This window comes from Phyllobates terribilis, unplaced genomic scaffold, assembly GCF_046119375.1.
Source record: "Phyllobates terribilis strain yellow unplaced genomic scaffold, ASM4611937v1 Scaffold_30__1_contigs__length_15301838, whole genome shotgun sequence".
NCBI classification, from domain to species: Eukaryota; Metazoa; Chordata; class Amphibia; order Anura; family Dendrobatidae; genus Phyllobates; species Phyllobates terribilis.
The window spans coordinates 10,093,932-10,113,182 of record NW_027362790.1 but is presented as its reverse complement, the minus strand read 5'-3'; the positions used below and the strand labels follow the sequence as shown (position 1 = coordinate 10,113,182).

At 48.2% G+C, this 19,251-nt stretch overlaps 11 non-coding genes and 2 pseudogenes across 11 annotated transcripts; all 13 read left to right on the top strand.

Moving 5' to 3' along the window:
- Window positions 1–809: 809 nt before the first annotated feature.
- LOC141180480 (U2 spliceosomal RNA) lies at window positions 810–1,000 on the top strand. The gene has a single exon (XR_012256222.1). It is a non-coding gene; the product is annotated as a U2 spliceosomal RNA (small nuclear RNA).
- A 1,118-nt stretch (window positions 1,001–2,118) lies between these two features.
- On the top strand, window positions 2,119–2,309 carry LOC141180479 (U2 spliceosomal RNA). Its single transcript, XR_012256221.1, has one exon. It is a non-coding gene; the product is annotated as a U2 spliceosomal RNA (small nuclear RNA).
- A 1,115-nt stretch (window positions 2,310–3,424) lies between these two features.
- On the top strand, window positions 3,425–3,615 carry LOC141180478 (U2 spliceosomal RNA). Its single transcript, XR_012256220.1, has one exon. It is a non-coding gene; the product is annotated as a U2 spliceosomal RNA (small nuclear RNA).
- A 1,115-nt stretch (window positions 3,616–4,730) lies between these two features.
- LOC141180476 (U2 spliceosomal RNA) lies at window positions 4,731–4,921 on the top strand. The gene has a single exon (XR_012256218.1). It is a non-coding gene; the product is annotated as a U2 spliceosomal RNA (small nuclear RNA).
- Window positions 4,922–9,664: 4,743 nt separating this feature from the next.
- Window positions 9,665–9,855, top strand: LOC141180475 (U2 spliceosomal RNA). Its single transcript, XR_012256217.1, has one exon. It is a non-coding gene; the product is annotated as a U2 spliceosomal RNA (small nuclear RNA).
- A 1,115-nt stretch (window positions 9,856–10,970) lies between these two features.
- On the top strand, window positions 10,971–11,161 carry LOC141180474 (U2 spliceosomal RNA). Its single transcript, XR_012256216.1, has one exon. It is a non-coding gene; the product is annotated as a U2 spliceosomal RNA (small nuclear RNA).
- Window positions 11,162–12,276: 1,115 nt separating this feature from the next.
- LOC141180472 (U2 spliceosomal RNA) lies at window positions 12,277–12,467 on the top strand. The gene has a single exon (XR_012256215.1). It is a non-coding gene; the product is annotated as a U2 spliceosomal RNA (small nuclear RNA).
- Window positions 12,468–13,579: 1,112 nt separating this feature from the next.
- Window positions 13,580–13,770, top strand: LOC141179620 (U2 spliceosomal RNA). The gene has a single exon (XR_012255618.1). It is a non-coding gene; the product is annotated as a U2 spliceosomal RNA (small nuclear RNA).
- A 1,115-nt stretch (window positions 13,771–14,885) lies between these two features.
- LOC141180019 (U2 spliceosomal RNA) lies at window positions 14,886–15,001 on the top strand (annotated as a pseudogene).
- Window positions 15,002–15,525: 524 nt separating this feature from the next.
- Window positions 15,526–15,707, top strand: LOC141179687 (U2 spliceosomal RNA). Its single transcript, XR_012255677.1, has one exon. It is a non-coding gene; the product is annotated as a U2 spliceosomal RNA (small nuclear RNA).
- A 1,115-nt stretch (window positions 15,708–16,822) lies between these two features.
- On the top strand, window positions 16,823–17,013 carry LOC141180471 (U2 spliceosomal RNA). The gene has a single exon (XR_012256214.1). It is a non-coding gene; the product is annotated as a U2 spliceosomal RNA (small nuclear RNA).
- Window positions 17,014–18,128: 1,115 nt separating this feature from the next.
- LOC141180044 (U2 spliceosomal RNA) lies at window positions 18,129–18,220 on the top strand (annotated as a pseudogene).
- Window positions 18,221–19,014: 794 nt separating this feature from the next.
- LOC141179909 (U2 spliceosomal RNA) lies at window positions 19,015–19,202 on the top strand. The gene has a single exon (XR_012255844.1). It is a non-coding gene; the product is annotated as a U2 spliceosomal RNA (small nuclear RNA).
- Window positions 19,203–19,251: the final 49 nt, after the last annotated feature.

Genomic DNA, 19,251 nt, shown 5'->3' with positions numbered 1-19,251 from the left:
GAGATAAGCTGCACAATATAATTGACCTTTCAGTATATTGTTGCACACACACCATCTATTTAGCAAATGCCCTTGTTATCAACAGCAGCCTTTTAAACTCACCTGAGCTAACAGGTATGTGCGCTGGTTACTCTGCTGCGCTTAAAATTTCTTTTTTGGTTTGCTACAATGCCTTTTCTGAAACGTTGTCTCCTTCTGCTGGAACACTGACTTCTTTCATTTAATGCCTGCAGACTATAAAAGAGAACCCAACCCAAAAAGTTTGGTTGATTAGTCTGTGGCATTCTGTTAAACTGTTGCTTATGGCGGTCTCTGTGAGCTTCTCAGCGACATTCAGCCAGCCAGGTATCCTGCCTGCAGTAGATGGAATGTGGCAATGGAACGCTGGCTGCGCGTGTCATAATAGGTTCTGAGCCTTTATATACCTGTGCACAGCAGCAGCCACCTTCAGTCTGCTGCTGGACAGCCAGCAGCAGCAGCAGCAGGAGAGGTATGTAATCAGGAGCCCTCCTGCTAAGGGTAGACAGCTGCTCGTTCCACCCCACCCCCCGCCTTAATTGGTTCTCCTCCCTTCCAACGGTGTTGAGGCGGGTGGGAACAGCAGGGGGTGAAGGTGCTGTGTTTAAAGAGGTGGAGTTTTGCAGATCTAAAACGCGTGGATTGCAGCAGCAGCAAGCCGAAAAGTGCAGGCATGTAAGGGATCTAGAGGTTGACAACATGTCTTCTTAACGGGAGTCCAGGAGCTCATCTCCACAAATGGACTTTTCAGGATCCTTGGGTGGCTCCGTAGTTTGAAACCAATTCTGGTTATCGCTTCTCGGCCTTTTGGCTAAGATCAAGTGTAGTATCTGTTCTTATCAGTTTAATATCTGATACGTCCCCTATCTGGGGACCATATATTAAATGGATTTTTAGAACAGGGAGATGGAAAAAGAGCTTGCTCTGTCCACTCCACGCATTGACCTGGTATTGCAGTATCTCCAGGACCGGTGCACCCCTTCTTTAATGCAGTTTCTAAAATCAGAAAGAATTAAATTCAATGTTTTTTGTTCATTTTGCTTGTTTGTCGGATTTTGGGATGGACTCTTTGGCTTTGCTTTTCTTCTCCTCATTGGATTTTTCATGTTCAAAGTTGCAGAAGCCAGATTACAAGCTCATTTTGGTTCAACTTCAGCAACTGTGCATTGCATTGCCATGTAATGTGATGCAATGCTATCTTTCTAGCTCTCCCTTTTTACTTCCTTTTGGATAAACAGACATATTAGGCAAGCATTTTGGAGCTTTCACCTAAATAACTACAGGTGGTGAGATAAGCTGCACAATATAATTGACCTTTCAGTATATTGTTGCACACACACCATCTATTTAGCAAATGCCCTTGTTATCAACAGCAGCCTTTTAAACTCACCTGAGCTAACAGGTATGTGCGCTGGTTACTCTGCTGCGCTTAAAATTTCTTTTTTGGTTTGCTACAATGCCTTTTCTGAAACGTTGTCTCCTTCTGCTGGAACACTGACTTCTTTCATTTAATGCCTGCAGACTATAAAAGAGAACCCAACCCAAAAAGTTTGGTTGATTAGTCTGTGGCATTCTGTTAAACTGTTGCTTATGGCGGTCTCTGTGAGCTTCTCGGCGACATTCAGCCAGCCAGGTATCCTGCCTGCAGTAGATGGAATGTGGCAATGGAACGCTGGCTGCGCGTGTCATAATAGGCTCTGAGCCTTTATATACCTGTGCACAGCAGCAGCCACCTTCAGTCTGCTGCTGGACAGCCAGCAGCAGCAGCAGCAGCAGGAGAGGTATGTAATCAGGAGGCCTCCTGCTAAGGGTAGACAGCTGCTCGTTCCACCCCACCCCCCGCCTTAATTGGTTCTCCTCCCTTCCAACGGTGTTGAGGCGGGTGGGAACAGCAGGGGGTGAAGGTGCTGTGTTTAAAGAGGTGGAGTTATGCAGATCTAAAACGCGTGGATTGCAGCATCAGCAAGCCGAAAAGTGCAGGCATGTAAGGGATCTAGAGGTTGACAACATGTCTTCTTAACGGGAGTCCAGGAGCTCATCTCCACAAATGGACTTTTCAGGATCCTTGGGTGGCTCCGTAGTTTGAAACCAATTCTGGTTATCGCTTCTCGGCCTTTTGGCTAAGATCAAGTGTAGTATCTGTTCTTATCAGTTTAATATCTGATACGTCCCCTATCTGGGGACCATATATTAAATGGATTTTTAGAACAGGGAGATGGAAAAAGAGCTTGCTCTGTCCACTCCACGCATTGACCTGGTATTGCAGTATCTCCAGGACCGGTGCACCCCTTCTTTAATGCAGTTTCTAAAATCAGAAAGAATTGAATTCAATGTTTATTGTTCATTTTGCTTGTTTGTCGGATTTTGGGATGGACTCTTTGGCTTTGCTTTTCTTCTCCTCATTGGATTTTTCATGTTCAAAGTTGCAGAAGCCAGATTACAAGCTCATTTTGGTTCAACTTCAGCAACTGTGCATTGCATTGCCATGTAATGTGATGCAATGCTATCTTTCTAGCTCTCCCTTTTTACTTCCTTTTGGATAAACAGACATATTAGGCAAGCATTTTGGAGCTTTCACCTAAATAACTACAGGTGGTGAGATAAGCTGCACAATATAATTGACCTTTCAGTATATTGTTGCACACACACCATCTATTTAGCAAATGCCCTTGTTATCAACAGCAGCCTTTTAAACTCACCTGAGCTAACAGGTATGTGCGCTGGTTACTCTGCTGCGCTTAAAATTTCTTTTTTGGTTTGCTACAATGCCTTTTCTGAAACGTTGTCTCCTTCTGCTGGAACACTGACTTCTTTCATTTAATGCCTGCAGACTATAAAAGAGAACCCAACCCAAAAAGTTTGGTTGATTAGTCTGTGGCATTCTGTTAAACTGTTGCTTATGGCGGTCTCTGTGAGCTTCTCAGCGACATTCAGCCAGCCAGGTATCCTGCCTGCAGTAGATGGAATGTGGCAATGGAACGCTGGCTGCGCGTGTCATAATAGGCTCTGAGCCTTTATATACCTGTGCACAGCAGCAGCCACCTTCAGTCTGCTGCTGGACAGCCAGCAGCAGCAGCAGCAGGAGAGGTATGTAATCAGGAGCCCTCCTGCTAAGGGTAGACAGCTGCTCGTTCCACCCCACCCCCCGCCTTAATTGGTTCTCCTCCCTTCCAACGGTGTTGAGGCGGGTGGGAACAGCAGGGGGTGAAGGTGCTGTGTTTAAAGAGGTGGAGTTATGCAGATCTAAAACGCGTGGATTGCAGCAGCAGCAAGCCGAAAAGTGCAGGCATGTAAGGGATCTAGAGGTTGACAACATGTCTTCTTAACGGGAGTCCAGGAGCTCATCTCCACAAATGGACTTTTCAGGATCCTTGGGTGGCTCCGTAGTTTGAAACCAATTCTGGTTATCGCTTCTCGGCCTTTTGGCTAAGATCAAGTGTAGTATCTGTTCTTATCAGTTTAATATCTGATACGTCCCCTATCTGGGGACCATATATTAAATGGATTTTTAGAACAGGGAGATGGAAAAAGAGCTTGCTCTGTCCACTCCACGCATTGACCTGGTATTGCAGTATCTCCAGGACCGGTGCACCCCTTCTTTAATGCAGTTTCTAAAATCAGAAAGAATTGAATTCAATGTTTATTGTTCATTTTGCTTGTTTGTCGGATTTTGGGATGGACTCTTTGGCTTTGCTTTTCTTCTCCTCATTGGATTTTTCATGTTCAAAGTTGCAGAAGCCAGATTACAAGCTCATTTTGGTTCAACTTCAGCAACTGTGCATTGCATTGCCATGTAATGTGATGCAATGCTATCTTTCTAGCTCTCCCTTTTTACTTCCTTTTGGATAAACAGACATATTAGGCAAGCATTTTGGAGCTTTCACCTAAATAACTACAGGTGGTGAGATAAGCTGCACAATATAATTGACCTTTCAGTATATTGTTGCACACACACCATCTATTTAGCAAATGCCCTTGTTATCAACAGCAGCCTTTTAAACTCACCTGAGCTAACAGGTATGTGCGCTGGTTACTCTGCTGCGCTTAAAATTTCTTTTTTGGTTTGCTACAATGCCTTTTCTGAAACGTTGTCTCCTTCTGCTGGAACACTGACTTCTTTCATTTAATGCCTGCAGACTATAAAAGAGAACCCAACCCAAAAAGTTTGGTTGATTAGTCTGTGGCATTCTGTTAAACTGTTGCTTATGGCGGTCTCTGTGAGCTTCTCAGCGACATTCAGCCAGCCAGGTATCCTGCCTGCAGTAGATGGAATGTGGCAATGGAACGCTGGCTGCGCGTGTCATAATAGGCTCTGAGCCTTTATATACCTGTGCACAGCAGCAGCCACCTTCAGTCTGCTGCTGGACAGCCAGCAGCAGCAGCAGCAGGAGAGGTATGTAATCAGGAGCCCTCCTGCTAAGGGTAGACAGCTGCTCGTTCCACCCCACCCCCCGCCTTAATTGGTTCTCCTCCCTTCCAACGGTGTTGAGGCGGGTGGGAACAGCAGGGGGTGAAGGTGCTGTGTTTAAAGAGGTGGAGTTATGCAGATCTAAAACGCGTGGATTGCAGCAGCAGCAAGCCGAAAAGTGCAGGCATGTAAGGGATCTAGAGGTTGACAACATGTCTTCTTAACGGGAGTCCAGGAGCTCATCTCCACAAATGGACTTTTCAGGATCCTTGGGTGGCTCCGTAGTTTGAAACCAATTCTGGTTATCGCTTCTCGGCCTTTTGGCTAAGATCAAGTGTAGTATCTGTTCTTATCAGTTTAATATCTGATACGTCCCCTATCTGGGGACCATATATTAAATGGATTTTTAGAACAGGGAGATGGAAAAAGAGCTTGCTCTGTCCACTCCACGCATTGACCTGGTATTGCAGTATCTCCAGGACCGGTGCACCCCTTCTTTAATGCAGTTTCTAAAATCAGAAAGAATTGAATTCAATGTTTTTTGTTCATTTTGCTTGTTTGTCGGATTTTGGGATGGACTCTTTGGCTTTGCTTTTCTTCTCCTCATTGGATTTTTCATGTTCAAAGTTGCAGAAGCCAGATTACAAGCTCATTTTAGTTCAACTTCAGCAACTGTGCATTGCATTGCCATGTAATGTGATGCAATGCTATCTTTCTAGCTCTCCCTTTTTACTTCCTTTTGGATAAACAGACATATTAGGCAAGCATTTTGGAGCTTTCACCTAAATAACTACAGGTGGTGAGATAAGCTGCACAATATAATTGACCTTTCAGTATATTGTTGCACACACACCATCTATTTAGCAAATGCCCTTGTTATCAACAGCAGCCTTTTAAACTCACCTGAGCTAACAGGTATGTGCGCTGGTTACTCTGCTGCGCTTAAAATTTCTTTTTTGGTTTGCTACAATGCCTTTTCTGAAACGTTGTCTCCTTCTGCTGGAACACTGACTTCTTTCATTTAATGCCTGCAGACTATAAAAGAGAACCCAACCCAAAAAGTTTGGTTGATTAGTCTGTGGCATTCTGTTAAACTGTTGCTTATGGCGGTCTCTGTGAGCTTCTCAGCGACATTCAGCCAGCCAGGTATCCTGCCTGCAGTAGATGGAATGTGGCAATGGAACGCTGGCTGCGCGTGTCATAATAGGCTCTGAGCCTTTATATACCTGTGCACAGCAGCAGCCACCTTCAGTCTGCTGCTGGACAGCCAGCAGCAGCAGCAGCAGGAGAGGTATGTAATTGACGCGCCCCTGGGCCTGTGTCGCGCTGCGGTGCGCACGCGGGAGCTTACCCGGAGCCGGATCCGTGGAGGGTTGTAGTCTCGTGGCGGTGACCCGGTCCGTGCCCAGGGAGTCAAACTGGACGGCAGTCTACTAGTAGTAAATAGTTGATGACTACGCCACCCGTTGAGTGCAGCCAGGGAGCTGCTGCTGCGGGGCAGACCGCTGAGGCCGATGGTAGGATTATGCAGCGTGATAGTATAACCCCCAACGGGAGGGGTATGGTCTCAGGGCAGCCGACGTGGATGATGGGGGTAGCAGGAACCACTCAGAGACGGTACGGTGTAGTTCAGGGTCTTTACTGGTAACAACGATAGACCCTCCCGGAGTACTTGCTAGCGAACGGGGCCTGGTCAGTCCTTGAGCAGATGGGATCTCCCCTGGCCAGGCGTAGTTGTAGGCCTCCCAAACTGACTGTACTCTTCTGGCTACCTTGCTAGAAGCTGATGTAAGTAGCCCACGTCCCTGAGTGTACCGTGTGGTGCTCACCCGTATGGCCGGTGACTCGGGGCCTTCTAATGGCTTCCGCTCCACGATGGCGGTGCTGGTCCCACGCGTGTGACCGTGCCTTCGGGCTTCTGGGCCAGAGGACCTGAAATCCCCTGCCTGACGGATTCTGCTGCTGGGTAAGAGTTAGCCCCCACAGCCTCGGACTCCGGGTCCGGAAAGAAGTCTTCTTAGTCAGGGCGATCTCTGCAGCTGCCAGCCCCTGACTCCTTGTAACTCTGCTGTTTCCTATGCTGCTTCTTGTCTCTACTCCACTTGTCTCCAGGCTCAGGCCCCTGGACAGGGCCTGCCTGTGGAGCAGAGCCCATAGAGCAGCTCTGCTCCCTGTCTTCTCCTCTCAGAACTCCCTACTCTGCCTCAGCCACAGGTTTATATAGGGGAAGTCCTTCCCCTCCAAAGACTGGGCAGGAGGTGTGGCATGCACAGGATCCCTGACCAAAGGACCTCCCACCTGCTCTCAGACGTAATATCTCTATCACTGTGGCAACCAGACCCCTGGGGTGTCACATTCCCCCCTAGTGAAATTTAGTAGTCCGGGACTAAACATATTTTTGTAACATAACAAAGTATAAACAATAACATTACAATAAGGAAACGCATAAAGCTGGTCATGGCGTGTCCGTAACCGGGTGCAGTCTTTGAAGAAAGCAAGGTGTCCATTTCACCAAAACAGGGAGACGTAACCAGGTAGGGGTCTGTCCTACCCCGAGTCCTTAACAGTCTTTTAGTCCATCCTGGGTTACGCTCCACTAACTGTACAAAGGATTCCCGGTAAATCCACCAAGGACTCCTATAAATAACTGGAAACACATAATATTTACAAGATATGGCCGCTCTCAGTCCTCGGCCAGTGGGGATAAGGATTGGCTGCTCACAGTCCTCAGCCTGTGGGGAGATGGGATGGCTGCTCACAGTCCTCAGCCTGGTTAAGGATAGGGGACACACGGGAACAGTTCACACTTGTCCCAACGGGGACCATATTTTAATTAGCAACACAAGTACCCCTACGGGTAACTATGTACAGTTCCACTTTACCGTACTTCAGTAACGGCATCCTCCTGCTCCTTCTTGTGTGTAGGCTTCAGACCCGTCCGGGTCCTCTTGGCTTTCCTCGTATTGGTAGTACTGCAGCTCCTCCTTGGTTAACGTGGAGGGCGTACAGTCCTTTTGCACCTGGGGAGTTCAGGCCTTGCGACCAGGCGTGGAGAGGGTCGCCGTTGATGACGCCCGGGGTCAGAGGGTGCAACTTTGGGCCTGGGCGCGGGCTGGTGGTGGTAGTGCCCAGGGCTGGAGGGCTTGGCCGCAGGGCTTGTTGCGGGGGCTGGAGCAGGTCGGTGTCTGCAGCGCCCGAAATCGGCGGCTCCACCAGGGGGCCCGGGAGCAGGCTGACGCTGGCAGCGTCCGGGACAGGGAGACTCCTCTTACCTGCTCCCGCGACCGCTCCTGCGTCACGCGTCTTCTCCCGGCGCTGGTCGGGGCCGGCGACGACTGGGGCACTGCCGATGCTGGGCAGCTTAGTCTGCTGCCGGTCCGCCATCTTGCTGTCCGTTCCTGGTGTCCTCCTCCCCCCTAGTGGACCGTGGCCTACCTTCCGGAGATCCTCTTCCGTAGGCCGCGGCTCCGCAGTCAATCGTCGGGGTAGAGGACCTGGCGTTGCGCTCCTGTGACGTCGGCGTCTGCTGGGCTCCTTCCAGGACCTTACGCAACGTCCGGACGTGAGGCGGGGCTTCAGTTCTCGCGCGCTTTCGGAGTCCACGCCCCTCTTCTTCCCGCGCGGCGTCCTCAAGATGGCGTCCAATGGCGGGAAAACTCCACGGATGGCGGGAAGAAGGTCAAAGATGGCGCCGGATGGCGGGAAAACTTCGCGGATGGCGGGAAGAAGGTAGAAGATGGCGCCGGATGGCGGGAAACCTCCACGGATAGCGGGAATCTTCACCACTGGTAAGTTTGAACAGTCTTTGCTTTTCAGGCACGCAGTACCCGGTGGTTGCGGGCACGAGATCCTGCCGACTACGCCAAAGTTGACGCGCCCCTGGGCCTGTGTCACGCTGCGGTGCGCACGCGGGAGCTTACCCGGAGCCGGATCCGTGGAGGGTTGTAGTCTCGTGGCGGTGACCCGGTCCGTGCCCAGGGAGTCAAACTGGACGGCAGTCTACTAGTAGTAAATAGTTGATGACTACGCCACCCGTTGAGTGCAGCCAGGGAGCTGCTGCTGCGGGGCAGACCGCTGAGGCCGATGGTAGGATTATGCAGCGTGATAGTATAACCCCCAACGGGAGGGGTATGGTCTCAGGGCAGCCGACGTGGATGATGGGGGTAGCAGGAACCACTCAGAGACGGTACGGTGTAGTTCAGGGTCTTTACTGGTAACAACGATAGACCCTCCCGGAGTACTTGCTAGCGAACGGGGCCTGGTCAGTCCTTGAGCAGATGGGATCTCCCCTGGCCAGGCGTAGTTGTAGGCCTCCCAAACTGACTGTACTCTTCTGGCTACCTTGCTAGAAGCTGATGTAAGTAGCCCACGTCCCTGAGTGTACCGTGTGGTGCTCACCCGTATGGCCGGTGACTCGGGGCCTTCTAATGGCTTCCGCTCCACGATGGCGGTGCTGGTCCCACGCGTGTGACCGTGCCTTCGGGCTTCTGGGCCAGAGGACCTGAAATCCCCTGCCTGACGGATTCTGCTGCTGGGTAAGAGTTAGCCCCCACAGCCTCGGACTCCGGGTCCGGAAAGAAGTCTTCTTAGTCAGGGCGAGCTCTGCAGCTGCCAGCCCCTGACTCCTTGTAACTCTGCTGTTTCCTATGCTGCTTCTTGTCTCTACTCCACTTGTCTCCAGGCTCAGGCCCCTGGACAGGGCCTGCCTGTGGAGCAGAGCCCATAGAGCAGCTCTGCTCCCTGTCTTCTCCTCTCAGAACTCCCTACTCTGCCTCAGCCCCAGGTTTATATAGGGGAAGTCCTTCCCCTCCCAAGACTGGGCAGGAGGTGTGGCATGCACAGGATCCCTGACCAAAGGACCTCCCACCTGCTCTCAGACGTAATATCTCTATCACTGTGGCAACCAGACCCCTGGGGTGTCACATAATCAGGAGCCCTCCTGCTAAGGGTAGACAGCTGCTCGTTCCACCCCACCCCCCGCCTTAATTGGTTCTCCTCCCTTCCAACGGTGTTGAGGCGGGTGGGAACAGCAGGGGGTGAAGGTGCTGTGTTTAAAGAGGTGGAGTTATGCAGATCTAAAACGCGTGGATTGCAGCAGCAGCAAGCCGAAAAGTGCAGGCATGTAAGGGATCTAGAGGTTGACAACATGTCTTCTTAACGGGAGTCCAGGAGCTCATCTCCACAAATGGACTTTTCAGGATCCTTGGGTGGCTCCGTAGTTTGAAACCAATTCTGGTTATCGCTTCTCGGCCTTTTGGCTAAGATCAAGTGTAGTATCTGTTCTTATCAGTTTAATATCTGATACGTCCCCTATCTGGGGACCATATATTAAATGGATTTTTAGAACAGGGAGATGGAAAAAGAGCTTGCTCTGTCCACTCCACGCATTGACCTGGTATTGCAGTATCTCCAGGACCGGTGCACCCCTTCTTTAATGCAGTTTCTAAAATCAGAAAGAATTGAATTCAATGTTTTTTGTTCATTTTGCTTGTTTGTCGGATTTTGGGATGGACTCTTTGGCTTTGCTTTTCTTCTCCTCATTGGATTTTTCATGTTCAAAGTTGCAGAAGCCAGATTACAAGCTCATTTTGGTTCAACTTCAGCAACTGTGCATTGCATTGCCATGTAATGTGATGCAATGCTATCTTTCTAGCTCTCCCTTTTTACTTCCTTTTGGATAAACAGACATATTAGGCAAGCATTTTGGAGCTTTCACCTAAATAACTACAGGTGGTGAGATAAGCTGCACAATATAATTGACCTTTCAGTATATTGTTGCACACACACCATCTATTTAGCAAATGCCCTTGTTATCAACAGCAGCCTTTTAAACTCACCTGAGCTAACAGGTATGTGAGCTGGTTACTCTGCTGCGCTTAAAATTTCTTTTTTGGTTTGCTACAATGCCTTTTCTAAAACGTTGTCTCCTTCTGCTGGAACACTGACTTCTTTCATTTAATGCCTGCAGACTATAAAAGAGAACCCAACCCAAAAAGTTTGGTTGATTAGTCTGTGGCATTCTGTTAAACTGTTGCTTATGGCGGTCTCTGTGAGCTTCTCAGCGACATTCAGCCAGCCAGGTATCCTGCCTGCAGTAGATGGAATGTGGCAATGGAACGCTGGCTGCGCGTGTCATAATAGGCTCTGAGCCTTTATATACCTGTGCACAGCAGCAGCCACCTTCAGTCTGCTGCTGGACAGCCAGCAGCAGCAGCAGCAGGAGAGGTATGTAATCAGGAGCCCTCCTGCTAAGGGTAGACAGCTGCTCGTTCCACCCCACCCCCCGCCTTAATTGGTTCTCCTCCCTTCCAACGGTGTTGAGGCGGGTGGGAACAGCAGGGGGTGAAGGTGCTGTGTTTAAAGAGGTGGAGTTATGCAGATCTAAAACGCGTGGATTGCAGCAGCAGCAAGCCGAAAAGTGCAGGCATGTAAGGGATCTAGAGGTTGACAACATGTCTTCTTAACGGGAGTCCAGGAGCTCATCTCCACAAATGGACTTTTCAGGATCCTTGGGTGGCTCCGTAGTTTGAAACCAATTCTGGTTATCGCTTCTCGGCCTTTTGGCTAAGATCAAGTGTAGTATCTGTTCTTATCAGTTTAATATCTGATACGTCCCCTATCTGGGGACCATATATTAAATGGATTTTTAGAACAGGGAGATGGAAAAAGAGCTTGCTCTGTCCACTCCACGCATTGACCTGGTATTGCAGTATCTCCAGGACCGGTGCACCCCTTCTTTAATGCAGTTTCTAAAATCAGAAAGAATTGAATTCAATGTTTTTTGTTCATTTTGCTTGTTTGTCGGATTTTGGGATGGACTCTTTGGCTTTGCTTTTCTTCTCCTCATTGGATTTTTCATGTTCAAAGTTGCAGAAGCCAGATTACAAGCTCATTTTGGTTCAACTTCAGCAACTGTGCATTGCATTGCCATGTAATGTGATGCAATGCTATCTTTCTAGCTCTCCCTTTTTACTTCCTTTTGGATAAACAGACATATTAGGCAAGCATTTTGGAGCTTTCACCTAAATAACTACAGGTGGTGAGATAAGCTGCACAATATAATTGACCTTTCAGTATATTGTTGCACACACACCATCTATTTAGCAAATGCCCTTGTTATCAACAGCAGCCTTTTAAACTCACCTGAGCTAACAGGTATGTGCGCTGGTTACTCTGCTGCGCTTAAAATTTCTTTTTTGGTTTGCTACAATGCCTTTTCTGAAACGTTGTCTCCTTCTGCTGGAACACTGACTTCTTTCATTTAATGCCTGCAGACTATAAAAGAGAACCCAACCCAAAAAGTTTGGTTGATTAGTCTGTGGCATTCTGTTAAACTGTTGCTTATGGCGGTCTCTGTGAGCTTCTCAGCGACATTCAGCCAGCCAGGTATCCTGCCTGCAGTAGATGGAATGTGGCAATGGAACGCTGGCTGCGCGTGTCATAATAGGCTCTGAGCCTTTATATACCTGTGCACAGCAGCAGCCACCTTCAGTCTGCTGCTGGACAGCCAGCAGCAGCAGCAGCAGGAGAGGTATGTAATCAGGAGCCCTCCTGCTAAGGGTAGACAGCTGCTCGTTCCACCCCACCCCCCGCCTTAATTGGTTCTCCTCCCTTCCAACGGTGTTGAGGCGGGTGGGAACAGCAGGGGGTGAAGGTGCTGTGTTTAAAGAGGTGGAGTTATGCAGATCTAAAACGCGTGGATTGCAGCAGCAGCAAGCCGAAAAGTGCAGGCATGTAAGGGATCTAGAGGTTGACAACATGTCTTCTTAACGGGAGTCCAGGAGCTCATCTCCACAAATGGACTTTTCAGGATCCTTGGGTGGCTCCGTAGTTTGAAACCAATTCTGGTTATCGCTTCTCGGCCTTTTGGCTAAGATCAAGTGTAGTATCTGTTCTTATCAGTTTAATATCTGATACGTCCCCTATCTGGGGACCATATATTAAATGGATTTTTAGAACAGGGAGATGGAAAAAGAGCTTGCTCTGTCCACTCCACGCATTGACCTGGTATTGCAGTATCTCCAGGACCGGTGCACCCCTTCTTTAATGCAGTTTCTAAAATCAGAAAGAATTGAATTCAATGTTTTTTGTTCATTTTGCTTGTTTGTCGGATTTTGGGATGGACTCTTTGGCTTTGCTTTTCTTCTCCTCATTGGATTTTTCATGTTCAAAGTTGCAGAAGCCAGATTACAAGCTCATTTTGGTTCAACTTCAGCAACTGTGCATTGCATTGCCATGTAATGTGATGCAATGCTATCTTTCTAGCTCTCCCTTTTTACTTCCTTTTGGATAAACAGACATATTAGGCAAGCATTTTGGAGCTTTCACCTAAATAACTACAGGTGGTGAGATAAGCTGCACAATATAATTGACCTTTCAGTATATTGTTGCACACACACCATCTATTTAGCAAATGCCCTTGTTATCAACAGCAGCCTTTTAAACTCACCTGAGCTAACAGGTATGTGCGCTGGTTACTCTGCTGCGCTTAAAATTTCATTTTTGGTTTGCTACAATGCCTTTTCTGAAACGTTGTCTCCTTCTGCTGGAACACTGACTTCTTTCATTTAATGCCTGCAGACTATAAAAGAGAACCCAACCCAAAAAGTTTGGTTGATTAGTCTGTGGCATTCTGTTAAACTGTTGCTTATGGCGGTCTCTGTGAGCTTCTCAGCGACATTCAGCCAGCCAGGTATCCTGCCTGCAGTAGATGGAATGTGGCAATGGAACGCTGGCTGCGCGTGTCATAATAGGCTCTGAGCCTTTATATACCTGTGCACAGCAGCAGCCACCTTCAGTCTGCTGCTGGACAGCCAGCAGCAGCAGCAGGAGAGGTATGTAATCAGGAGCCCTCCTGCTAAGGGTAGACAGCTGCTCGTTCCACCCCACCCCCCGCCTTAATTGGTTCTCCTCCCTTCCAACGGTGTTGAGGCGGGTGGGAACAGCAGGGGGTGAAGGTGCTGTGTTTAAAGAGGTGGAGTTATGCAGATCTAAAACGCGTGGATTGCAGCAGCAGCAAGCCGAAAAGTGCAGGCATGTAAGGGATCTAGAGGTTGACAACATGTCTTCTTAACGGGAGTCCAGGAGCTCATCTCCACAAATGGACTTTTCAGGATCCTTGGGTGGCTCCGTAGTTTGAAACCAATTCTGGTTATCGCTTCTCGGCCTTTTGGCTAAGATCAAGTGTAGTATCTGTTCTTATCAGTTTAATATCTAATACGTCCCCTATCTGGGGACCATATATTAAATGGATTTTTAGAACAGGGAGATGGAAAAAGAGCTTGCTCTGTCCACTCCACGCATTGACCTGGTATTGCAGTATCTCCAGGACCGGTGCACCCCTTCTTTAATGCAGTTTCTAAAATCAGAAAGAATTGAATTCAATGTTTTTTGTTCATTTTGCTTGTTTGTCGGATTTTGGGATGGACTCTTTGGCTTTGCTTTTCTTCTCCTCATTGGATTTTTCATGTTCAAAGTTGCAGAAGCCAGATTACAAGCTCATTTTGGTTCAACTTCAGCAACTGTGCATTGCATTGCCATGTAATGTGATGCAATGCTATCTTTCTAGCTCTCCCTTTTTACTTCCTTTTGGATAAACAGACATATTAGGCAAGCATTTTGGAGCTTTCACCTAAATAACTACAGGTGGTGAGATAAGCTGCACAATATAATTGACCTTTCAGTATATTGTTGCACACACACCATCTATTTAGCAAATGCCCTTGTTATCAACAGCAGCCTTTTAAACTCACCTGAACTAACAGGTATGTGCGCTGGTTACTCTGCTGCGCTTAAAATTTCTTTTTTGGTTTGCTACAATGCCTTTTCTGAAACGTTGTCTCCTTCTGCTGGAACACTGACTTCTTTCATTTAATGCCTGCAGACTATAAAAGAGAACCCAACCCAAAAAGTTTGGTTGATTAGTCTGTGGCATTCTGTTAAACTGTTGCTTATGGCGGTCTCTGTGAGCTTCTCAGCGACATTCAGCCAGCCAGGTATCCTGCCTGCAGTAGATGGAATGTGGCAATGGAACGCTGGCTGCGCGTGTCATAATAGGCTCTGAGCCTTTATATACCTGTGCACAGCAGCAGCCACCTTCAGTCTGCTGCTGGACAGCCAGCAGCAGCAGCAGCAGGAGAGGTATGTAATCAGGAGCCCTCCTGCTAAGGGTAGACAGCTGCTCGTTCCACCCCACCCCCCGCCTTAATTGGTTCTCCTCCCTTCCAACGGTGTTGAGGCGGGTGGGAACAGCAGGGGGTGAAGGTGCTGTGTTTAAAGAGGTGGAGTTATGCAGATCTAAAACGCGTGGATTGCAGCAGCAGCAAGCCGAAAAGTGCAGGCATGTAAGGGATCTAGAGGTTGACAACATGTCTTCTTAACGGGAGTCCAGGAGCTGATCTCCACAAATGGACTTTTCAGGATCCTTGGGTGGCTCCGTAGTTTGAAACCAATTCTGGTTATCGCTTCTCGGCCTTTTGGCTAAGATCAAGTGTAGTATCTTTTGAAAAGGCAGTTTTGTCCTTGGGCTGCCCTAGTAAATTGATGCATATTACACACTGGTTTGGTGCACTTGTTAGTACGCCAGGTGGCTCATAGAGTTATCTGATGGAAAACATGGCCCTCCAGGATCGAAGTCACTAGGCTGGGTAAGTGTGAGGGCTTTGGAGCAATGTGCCCCAGGAGTAGGCGCCCTGGTGGGAGTCCAAGCTTACTGGGACTGGGAACCCCAGAAAGACTTGGCTTCGTAGCACGCCGCACCTTTGCCAATCATACTTTCTGAGCAACCCCCCCTATTCCTGGCCTCCGGGCTAGGAAGGGGAATTTTTATAAACCCGGTCGGAGGTCCGGTCAGCTTTGGGCTGAGAAACCAACACAGGCTCCAGCTCCACTAGGGTGGCAGCCTAGATGGAAGCTGGGAGCACGAAAACGGCTCTTCTCCGGCTTCGGCTAGGGAGAGCATCGGAGATTCCTGACCCTCGCTGTGGCCTTCTGGCTCGGAGGGATGGGGATGGTTTATTGGGGACCCTCTCCTCCGGGAAGGGTCCACATGAATCCTCGCCTCGTGCGCTGTTTTGGTGTGACTTTGGTCACATTTTTCAGTGCCTTGGATGCAGCTTCAATCAAAAAATCTGTTCTTATCAGTTTAATATCTGATACGTCCCCTATCTGGGGACCATATATTAAATGGATTTTTAGAACAGGGAGATGGAAAAAGAGCTTGCTCTGTCCACTCCACGCATTGACCTGGTATTGCAGTATCTCCAGGACCGGTGCACCCCTTCTTTAATGCAGTTTCTAAAATCAGAAAGAATTGAATTCAATGTTTTTTGTTCATTTTGCTTGTTTGTCGGATTTTGGGATGGACTCTTTGGCTTTGCTTTTCTTCTCCTCATTGGATTTTTCATGTTCAAAGTTGCAGAAGCCAGATTACAAGCTCATTTTGGTTCAACTTCAGCAACTGTGCATTGCATTGCCATGTAATGTGATGCAATGCAATCTTTCTAGCTCTCCCTTTTTACTTCCTTTTGGATAAACAGACATATTAGGCAAGCATTTTGGAGCTTTCACCTAAATAACTACAGGTGGTGAGATAAGCTGCACAATATAATTGACCTTTCAGTATATTGTTGTACACACACCATCTATTTAGCAAATGCCCTTGTTATCAACAGCAGCCTTTTAAACTCACCTGAGCTAACAGGTATGTGCGCTGGTTACTCTGCTGCGCTTAAAATTTCTTTTTTGGTTTGCTACAATGCCTTTTCTGAAACGTTGTCTCCTTCTGCTGGAACACTGACTTCTTTCATTTAATGCCTGCAGACTATAAAAGAGAACCCAACCCAAAAAGTTTGGTTGATTAGTCTGTGGCATTCTGTTAAACTGTTGCTTATGGCGGTCTCTGTGAGCTTCTCAGCGACATTCAGCCAGCCAGGTATCCTGCCTGCAGTAGATGGAATGTGGCAATGGAACGCTGGCTGCGCGTGTCATAATAGGCTCTGAGCCTTTATATACCTGTGCACAGCAGCAGCCACCTTCAGTCTGCTGCTGGACAGCCAGCAGCAGCAGCAGCAGGAGAGGTATGTAATCAGGAGCCCTCCTGCTAAGGGTAGACAGCTGCTCGTTCCACCCCACCCCCCGCCTTAATTGGTTCTCCTCCCTTCCAACGGTGTTGAGGCGGGTGGGAACAGCAGGGGGTGAAGGTGCTGTGTTTAAAGAGGTGGAGTTATGCAGATCTAAAACGCGTGGATTGCAGCAGCAGCAAGCTGAAAAGTGCAGGCATGTAAGGGATCTAGAGGTTGACAACATGTCTTCTTAACGGGAGTCCAGGAGCTCATCTCCACAAATGGACTTTTCAGGATCCTTGGGTGGCTCCGTAGTTTGAAACCAATTCTGGTTATCGCTTCTCGGCCTTTTGGCTAAGATCAAGTGTAGTATCTGTTCTTATCAGTTTAATATCTGATACGTCCCCTATCTGGGGACCATATATTAAATGGATTTTTAGAACAGGGAGATGGAAAAAGAGCTTGCTCTGTCCACTCCACGCATTGACCTGGTATTGCAGTATCTCCAGGACCGGTGCACCCCTTCTTTAATGCAGTTTCTAAAATCAGAAAGAATTGAATTCAATGTTTTTTGTTCATTTTGCTTGTTTGTTGGATTTTGGGATGGACTCTTTGGCTTTGCTTTTCTTCTCCTCATTGGATTTTTCATGTTCAAAGTTGCAGAAGCCAGATTACAAGCTCATTTTGGTTCAACTTCAGCAACTGTGCATTGCATTGCCATGTAATGTGATGCAATGCTATCTTTCTAGCTCTCCCTTTTTACTTCCTTTTGGATAAACAGACATATTAGGCAAGCATTTTGGAGCTTTCACCTAAATAACTACAGGTGGTGAGATAAGCTGCACAATATAATTGACCTTTCAGTATATTGTTGCACACACACCATCTATTTAGCAAATGCCCTTGTTATCAACAGCAGCCTTTTAAACTCACCTGAGCTAACAGGTATGTGCGCTGGTTACTCTGCTGCGCTTAAAATTTCTTTTTTGGTTTGCTACAATGCCTTTTCTGAAACGTTGTCTCCTTCTGCTGGAACACTGACTTCTTTCATTTAATGCCTGCAGACTATAAAAGAGAACCCAACCCAAAAAGTTTGGTTGATTAGTCTGTGGCATTCTGTTAAACTGTTGCTTATGGCGGTCTCTGTGAGCTTCTCAGCGACATTCAGCCAGCCAGGTATCCTGCCTGCAGTAGATGGAATGTGGCAATGGAACGCTGGCTGCGCGTGTCATAATAGGCTCTGAGCCTTTATATACCTGTGCACAGCAGCAGCCACCTTCAGTCTGCTGCTGGACAGCCAGCAGCAGCAGCAGCAGGAGAGGTATGTAATCAGGAGCCCTCCTGCTAAGGGTAGACAGCTGCTCGTTCCACCCCACCCCCCGCCTTAATTGGTTCTCCTCCCTTCCAACGGTGTTGAGGCGGGTGGGAACAGCAGGGGGTGAAGGTGCTGTGTTTAAAGAGGTGGAGTTATGCAGATCTAAAACGCGTGGATTGCAGCAGCAGCAAGCCGAAAAGTGCAGGCATGTAAGGGATCTAGAGGTTGACAACATGTCTTCTTAACGGGAGTCCAGGAGCTCATCTCCACAAATGGACTTTTCAGGATCCTTGGGTGGCTCCGTAGTTTGAAACCAATTCTGGTTATCGCTTCTCGGCCTTTTGGCTAAGATCAAGTGTAGTATCTTTTGAAAAGGCGGTTTTGGATGTTGGCCGCCCTAGTAGATTGATACATTATGCACACTGGGGTTTAGGCGCTTGTTAGTACGCCAGGTGGCTAATATAGTCATCTGGTGGAAAGCATGGCCCCCCAGGATCGACGCCATTGGGCCGGGGAAGATCGAAAGCCCGAAGTGTGAAGTGCCCCAGGAGTGGTGACCCTGGGGTGCCTTAACTCACTGGGATTGGGAACCCCACTTGAGTTTATGGCACATTTGCACAAGCACTTCAAATTTTCTTTCTTCGCACACACCCTTATTCCGGGCCTTCTGGCCTTAGGATGGGGAATTTTTCAATTCCCGGTCGAAGGTCCGGGCAGTATTATACTGTGAAACCTTCACTATTAATTTAATTTCTTTGTCACTGTGTGTCCACTTATTCACGTGTGTCACGTCCTACTAGGATTTTGTCGGGATGCGGTTCCCTTACGGGTTCCTCTCTTGGCAGGTCTAGGGGGGGAGTGTGTGGCCATCAGGTTCCGCTCCCCCCTGAACCCCCCTGGCTCTCCTCTTTCGGGAGGAGAGCATTGTTGGCTCCCCTCTTCCGGGAGGAGAGCACAGTCTTTGGATCCCAGTGCCTTGCTCGGGTGAGAACTCGGGCAGGTGCTAGGGGTAAGATTGGGTCGCCTCTGGCTTCGGCTGGAGGTGGCTTTTTGTCCCTGTTCCTCGCTGTGGCCTTTTGGCTCGGAGGGACGGGGAATGGTTTGGGGGACCCTTCTCCTTTTGGAGAGGGTTTCAAGAAGACCAGCATCCTAGTGCACTTTTTTTGTGGCACTTGTCACTTTTTTAAGCGCACTCGGGTTTTGTACACGAATTCGGGCTTTCGAAAAAAAAAAAAAAAAAAAAAAATCTGTTCTTATCAGTTTAATATCTGATACGTCCCCTATCTGGGGACCATATATTAAATGGATTTTTAGAACAGGGAGATGGAAAAAGAGCTTGCTCTGTCCACTCCACGCATTGACCTGGTATTGCAGTATCTCCAGGACCGGTGCACCCCTTCTTTAATGCAGTTTCTAAAATCAGAAAGAATTGAATTCAATGTTTTTTG